The sequence below is a fragment of the Xyrauchen texanus genome, chromosome 33 (genome assembly GCF_025860055.1).
Source record: "Xyrauchen texanus isolate HMW12.3.18 chromosome 33, RBS_HiC_50CHRs, whole genome shotgun sequence".
NCBI classification, from domain to species: domain Eukaryota; kingdom Metazoa; phylum Chordata; class Actinopteri; order Cypriniformes; family Catostomidae; genus Xyrauchen; species Xyrauchen texanus.
This window is the reverse complement of record NC_068308.1, coordinates 27,776,529-27,784,746: the sequence shown is the minus strand read 5'-3', so window position 1 is coordinate 27,784,746 and position 8,218 is coordinate 27,776,529.

Below are 8,218 nucleotides of genomic sequence, written 5' to 3'. Positions count from 1 at the left end.
AAGTGTTGAGATATGTGCAGGCAAGTGCTAAGAAAATGGTAGGAGAAGCAGGAGCCGTAGGACAAATATGCAGATGTGCAAGCTAAAGCAATTAAGAACTTAATAACCATTGTGGGTGATTAGTGAGAACAGCCAGTGTTGTGACAAATCAGTTCCTCAACTCCCTCTATTGTCATTGAAACAAGCTGTTCTTTTTGACCACAACAAGAGCATCTTTTCTGCTAGATGATTGAGAAAATCTTGCCCACATAGCCAGAGGACAAAACAGGTTCTTGATCTTTAGTGTGCTATATTGGTCACTAATATCTGCCAATTTTAAAATGTCCAATTAGTATTTGAACAAATGCTCACCATAGATGAGCTTATGGCTATCAAATTTATTTGGGCTTTGAAATGCCTATAAATCTGTTGCGTGTTCCTTCAAGGAAAAAGTGTCAACATTTGTGCATTAATTAGTTTGTTTATCAGCCAAATAGTGAGGTCACTAAAAAATAATGGAGCAGCCCACATTACATCACTATATTGTCTTGTTACTTATGTAATTCCTGCATTCTTCATGTGCTCACTGCAGAAGATATAGTAGTTCATAAACCCTACACTTTGCCCTTAATTTCTATAAAATAACTTTTACTGCAACAAATCCTTGCGCAGCTGGTTTTCCTGAAGAGAACTTAGAAGAAATGTGAAATGGAAAATGTTTTCATATTCACTTGGCCCCTGCAAAACTCTCCCACTGTTCACCAAGAGGTTGGGGATGGTTGTGTTATATTAAATTAACTTTTCAGGTTGCCATTTCTGGTCTTGTACTGTTGAGATGACAGCATTCAAAAACTGCATTGGAAATCTCTCCCAGCTCTATATTTACCATGCTCCATTACTCTTCGGCACTCTACCCCTGCTGGAACTAGACTGAAACAATCAGCAGACAAAATAACTTAAAAAACACAGCAATGTGATAAAAGACGTCTCATCGTTCTTTCTCCATACTTTTGACCTACAACAATTTTCCAAAATCAGTTTCCCAGTTTTATATGTGAATTTTTGGACATTATTGCAGTTGGCTTTGGACTGGAGTAGTTCGGCCTTCGGTCACGCAATCCCTTGTGGTCACACGATTTGCAAGAGATAATGGAGATAATATGAAACTATCTATTCCTGATACTGAACTTCTGAGCCAATCAAATTAATTATTCTTCCTCTAACACTATCCACAATTATTTGTTTTTGGGTTGGTTTCCGAAAAATTGATGGGTGCATAGAAATGGAGGAACGGATCCTTTTCAAAAGAGTGTTTTTCAAAACCGATCTTTACGACTGACTGTTCACACTGTCATTTTGTAAGTACTGAATTCTGATCTGTTTGTTCATAGTCAATATCCAGTATATCTATATGGGTTGCCATAAAAATTACTTATGTCAACAAGACTCAACACAACACTAAAAGAAAATTAGAGTAGTTGTCATTGTGGGAAAATAGGATGTAAAATTGGAAAATTTGCCCATGCTTATATCCATCCTAACATCTTACCGTGGTGCTGAACTAATGAGGCACATCAGACAGCATAAATGTAAAAATCACTACTCATTGACTAGTATGAACTGAAGTCTTTATATACTGTAGAAACATGTTCCAGCTTATGATTTTAAAGAAGAGGTTTCTAAATTAATGTGTGGCTGCACAATGAACTGAAAAATTAAATGAGATTAAAAGTATGGCTGTTGCAATTAACTAATCATGATTAGTATAGCTTAAATAAAGGATATGACATGCAGTTGTCCCACAAAAAATACGAATTTTAATGCAAATTCTATTAATCTAAATTAATAATTAGCAATTAAAATATCAGTGGAATAATTAACATAATTGTTGTTGAACAAAACAGGAAAGCAACCTCAAGGAATTAAATATATTCCAAGTTTTACACAAGTTAAGCTTAATCAACAGCAATTGTGGCATAATGTTGATTACCATAAAAATATTTTTGACTAGTCCCTTTCCTTTAATGAAAGCAAAAATAAAGATTACAGTGTGACACTTACAATGGAAGTGAATGGGGGATTTTGGAGGGTTTAAAGGCAGAAATGTTAAGCTTATATTTTTGAATTAAAATATGTTTTGTAGAATTTGTAAGTAAGAACCCAGAGATTCAGGGCAGGGGGCAGGGCTGGGTCATGATTCTACACACCCTGCCCATATCAGACTAATCAAGCCTCCGTGAGGTATAAAGGCAGACTGTGGATAGTGGTGCGACAGAGAGAGAGAGCGTTTACGGGCAGCTGTCCATCATATGTGTGTGTTTGTGTCTTTTGGTTTAAGTTCTTAATTACATATCATCTACACTCACCTAAAGGATTATTAGGAACACCTGCTCAATTTCTCATGAATGCAATTATCTAATCAACCAATCACGTGGCAGATGCTTCAATGCATTTAGGGGTGTGGTCCTGGTCAAGACAATCTCCTGAACTCCAAACTGAATGTCAGAATGGGAAAGAAAGGTGATTTAAGCAATTTTGAGCGTGGCATGGTTGTTGGTGCCAGACGGGCCGGTCTGAGTATTGTAGGGTTTACAAAGAATGGTGTGAAAAGGGAAAAACATCCAGTATGCGGCAGTCCTGTGGGCGAAAATGCCTTGTTGATGCTAGAGGTCAGAGGAGAATGGGCCGACTGATTCAAGCTGATAGAAGACACTTTAGGCCCCTTAGTGCCAGTTAGGCATCGTTTAAATGCCACGGCCTACCTGAGGATTGTTTCTGACCATGTCCATCCCTTTATGGCCACCATGTACCCATTCTCTGATGGCTACTTCCAGCAGGATAATGCACCATGTCACAAAGCTTGAATCATTTCAAATTGGTTTCTTGAACATGACAATGAGTTCACTGTACTAAAATGGCCCCCACAGTCACCAGATCTCAACCCAATAGAGCATCTTTGGGATGTGGTGGAACGGGAGCTTCGTGCCCTGGATGTGCATCCCACAAATCTCCATCAACTGCAAGATGCTATCCTATCAATATGGGCCAACATTTCTAAAGAATGCTTTCAGCACCTTGTTGAATCAATGCCACGTAGAATTAAGGCAGTTCTGAAGGCGAAAGGGGGTCAAACACAGTATTAGTATGGTGTTCCTAATAATCCTTTAGGTGAGTGTATATTTTCAAGCCGGTTTTAGCCTCCTCCTTTCCATTAATCCCTTTACACAGAGATGACTGCATGGCTTAGAAGCAGTGTAGAATGGGACAGAGGAGGAACTGAATAACAGCAGGGTGAACAGCATGAGCAATCCTGGTAAGTAGAGATGATAACAGCGATATATCCACAGACGGATCCCAAGACACCGCTGACACTACCACACCCAGTGGAAGGATGGTATACAAGGATAAGGAGCTTCTCTCAGTTTCAAAAGAGTGAGATAAAGCCTCGGGCTTGCCGTTCTTAGAACAGGGCGATACGAGATGGAAAAATCGAATCGGCCAAAAGAAAAGAGCCCAAAGAGACTGATGGGAATTTAGATGCTTTGAGTATTCTAGATTCCTAGGATCAGTCCAGACCAAAAAGGGAATCCCTGACCCTTCCAACCAATGGCACCACTCACCCAAAGCCAGCCTGGCATCCAGCAACTCTTGATTGCCTATATTATAATTTCGTTCCACTTGAGATAACCAATGTGAAAAGAATGCACAAGGGTGCAATCTCTCATCCGACCTTGATCTCCGACGCATCAACATCCACCACAAACTGATGAGAAGGGTCAGGATTGATAATGTTGGGAGCTGAAAAAAGCAGCTTTTCAATTTGGAAAAGGCAGGCTGAGACCAAATGAAATTTTCCATGGTGGAGGTTAGATTCGTCAGAGGTGTGGCAATTTGGCTAAAGTTCAGAATGAACTTTTCAGAATGTTCGCCACATGAAGTGGCGAACCCCAGAACCTGCTGGACCGCCTTACGGGAAAACAGCAAACCCTTTAACTTTATCGGGATCCATACATATACCATTGGATGAGAGAATGAACCCCAGAAACAAAACTGACCATTCGTGAAACTCGCACTTCTCCACCTTGACTAAAAAACGATTCTCTAGCAGCCACTGAAGCACCTACCTGATTTGCTGACATGGTCACTCAATGAGCAAGAAAATAAACAAGATGTTGTCTAAGTATACAAAACAAATTGGTTGACCATAGCTGGGGCATTAGCAAAGCCGAATGGCATGACCAAATTCTCAAAATGCTCAGTAGGAATATTAAAAGCCTCTTACATTCATCCCCCTCCCTTATTCAACCCAGGTGGTAAGCATTCCGTAGGTCCAACTTTGTGAAGATGGTGGCCCCCTGCAAGAGTTCAAAAGTTGATGACATCAACGGTACAGGATATTGTTCAGCCCCCGATAATCTATGCATGGTTTTAAGGAGCCATCGTTCTTGCCAACAAAGAAGAACCCTGCCCCGGCTGGAGAAGAAGAGGGACAAATAAAACCTGCTGCCAGAGAATTATTAATATACTTCTCCATGGGCTTCCTCTCTGGAGCAGAGAGCAAGTAGGGACTACCCCGAGGTGGAGAAGTGCCAGGCATCAGGTCATCACACAGTAGAATGAGCAGTGCGGAGGTAGAGAAGTAGCCCTGACTTCATGGCAGACCTTAGGCACCGTGGTGAGATCTGCAGGCTCCTCCTGTAACACAGAACAAGACAACACAGGGGGAGGAGCAAAGACAGGACAATGAGATGGCAAAACAAACTCCAAGACAAAACAGAATTCTTGGCCCAGTCAATATGAGGGTTGTGTGTTACCAGCCACGGGTGTCCCAGGACCACTTGAAATGAAGGTGAGCGAATGATGTAAAATGACAATTCCTCAACATGGTTGCCTGATATGGTGAGTTGGATGGGAGCAGTGACATGGGTAACAATGTGCTAGCTGGTATGGGTTGTGGAAAAGGTGACAGAGGAATAGACCATTTGTTAACCAATTCAGAGTCCAAAAAGTTACTCTCAGCTCCTAAGTCGATGATGGCCATGATGGTGTGGCTGGAGCACTCATGCTCTACTCTGGCTGGTAGTAGTGTCCTGCTGCCAGGGGCTTTAAGGAAGGGAGTGGTGCTCACCAGTATCTCCCGTCCTCCTGGAGAGCTTGATCTTTTGCTGGCCCGCAGTACAGGCACAGACCACTGACGATCGTTCATCATTGTCACTCCTTAGAGGATTGCCGAACTCTCCCAACCTGCATGGGCTCCTCCTCCGACACAGAGGTAGAGGTGGGAGTAGCGGCAGCAACTGGAGTCTCCCAATATGTTGTAGCTCTAGGATACCTCTGTCAATAGGCGAGACGGTTGTCAACTCAGAGGGCCAAATCGACTAGGTCATCGAGGCTCTTGGGGAGATCCAATACGTAGATCTCATCCTTAACCTGGTCAGAGAGACCATTCATGAACTGATCCCACAATGCCTGCTCATTCCAACCACACGAGACAGCGAGTGTGTGAAACTCGATCGAGTAATCAGAGACAGGCCTCTCTCCTTGATGATAGTTCGGCAACACTCTGGCCACCTCCTTACCAAACACTTTACACATTTCCACAGAGAATGTGCAAAAGGATGAACAGCAGTGGTGTTGATTGTCCCACACGGCATTCCCCATTACCCAAGCCAATCCAGAGAGAGGTGTGATGGCATAGTCCACTTTGCTGTTTTTCGTGGGGAATGATGAAGGCTGGAGAGCAAAACCAGAGAACATTGTGACAGGAATGATTTACATGATTTAGGCTCACCGGAGTAGAAAGCTGGTGGATTTAATCGAGGCTTGGGTTGTCTGTTGGATGATGCAACTGGAAGAAGAGCAGCAGCGGTGGTGGGATCGGCAATGAGAGAGATCTGCAGCCGATGGAGCATGGATGTAAGATTGGCTATCCTCCTCGCCATTTTCTCAATGGTATGACTGGTGGTGTTGAGCTGATCCTGTTGGCGACTGAGGAGCACCCCCTGCTGACTGATGGCTGCCCGAAGGGAGGTGTCCTCTGCTGGGTCCATGTTTGGCCAGATTGTTCTATCAGAGTTTGTAAGGAAGGAACCAGAGATACACAAAAAATTTTAATAGAGATAAGAAAAATGGCAGATAGATGGCAAAACTCAGTAGAGATAACAGTAGTAACACAGAGCAGCAGTATAGTCAGCGATGATGGCAGTGATGAGGACAGTGATGATGGGAGTGATGACACTAAGATGATGACAGCGATGAAAACAGTAAAGGTGGTAGCGATGACCCAGCGAAGATGACAGCGAAGACAACAGTAATGATGACAGTGATGACAACAAAGGAGATAGTAGAGATGACTATGTGGCTTGGAAGCAGTGTAGATTGGGACATCTGAGCAAGGAGAAACGGAATAACAGCAGGGTGAGTTATCCTGGTATGTAGAGATGATTGCACAGCGATAAATCCACAGACGGGAAAACAGGAAACTGAGTGGGCAACAGAACAAAACTAGACAGGAAAAATTAAGCAACAAGACTAGACTTGACTAGAATGACTGGAGAGGCGAGACAGACAATTAACTGATGAATGGCACAAATGAGCATTCCCATGGGAATGTCAATCGCGCCATCCATGTAACAGAGGAAACACATGAAGATAACAATCAGCCACGTAGACGCACAGGAAGAATACCACAGACCCACCATACCCATGACAGTCACTGAACAGCTCAATACCTAACAACTCTGAGTTACGAGTTATTCTTTTAACTCAAATGAAATTTGAGTTAAATTAATCTTGAATTCGATGCTACACAGGAGATGTTGTTCAAAACAGTCAAAAACACTTTGGTCTGCAATATCTCATACCTTTCATTTTTATTATTTGGGCTTAATTCAAACAAAATATTGCAATATCTTTGCTTTACCAGAAACGGGGGCTTAAATTTAATAACTTCTTAGAAGCTTCCTCTGAGATCTCTCTCTCTCTCTCTCTCTCTCTCTCTCTCTCTCTCTCTCTTTCACTGTTTGCACTAAGATTTGGATGCTGAAATTGTGCCTGTCTCTGGAACAAGAACTATGTCTGAAATCTCCTCAAGAGACACCCTGTTCGGTTTCCTCCAAATAAATAGTGTGGCAGACTCATAATGTTCTAATGTTCTGTGATGTGTACCGTAAGCACAGCTGGATCTGTATAGGTCTACTAAATAATGGTAAGGCAACAGCCAAGTTTTAGAGAGATAAAAAATGTGAAGGGAATGAAACGTTTAATTCAAGTGCATCAGGAGCAATGATGACATATTTCAGGATGTGCTCCAAATCTAAAAAATCTCTGCTATCAAGAAGCACAGGTTCCCCACGTGAAAGATAACAGAATCAGCTTAAAATATTCCATATGCATGTCTCTGTGTCTGTGTTACCAATCCCCAGTTTTCCTGTTGCTATGTGGCGTGATTATTGGATTTAACGCAGCACTTCCCCTTTAATCACCCCTTAATTACACTGTTGTGTCAGCTGCATGCACTAAAACACACTTGCAAACACATATTGCTACCACATTAGCCTCAGAATACTTTGTAGATCACACTGCCGCATCTGAAAGCAGTGAAAAGTGGGCACACTTTCAGAGAGAAGAATTACTGGAGGACAGCATGCCTTCTTAATTCTACCGAGCACGGTTTTCCCCTTAATGCTCAAAAGAGAGCCCAAATGATCAACGGATGGAAGGGAGAAAAACACTACCAAAATGGGACATGGTTAGTAAATTTGGAATAGATTCCAGAGGTCCGTGAATTAAACCACAAATTTAAATAACACACTCCTCGCTACTGTGATGATGCGTTTCCGCCTTATTAAGAAGCGTAAATCTAGGAAAACTTTTAAAAGATTTTTCAGGTTTTATATTGTTAAGTGTAAATTTATAACTTTAGTATTATTATAACACTATTATTCTTTGTGTTATATTACCCTGGCACTAAGCCTAATTAAAAAAAATATCAACACTACTGCAATGGGGTTTCAAATAACTATTGAAGTATCGACTGTAAACTGCTCTAATCCATCTCGCTGTATTGTTTTCCTCTTGAAAGTGGTCGAAACATATAGTGAATCTGTATTTTTTGCTGTTGAAGCAAATGGGAACTAAAAAGTTTAGAAGTTTATCAGGCTAGTTTACACAAATACCAATGTTACCAAGCATCAAATCAAGAACCTGCCCACTGGTGCTTCAGTTCGTAAACTGATAG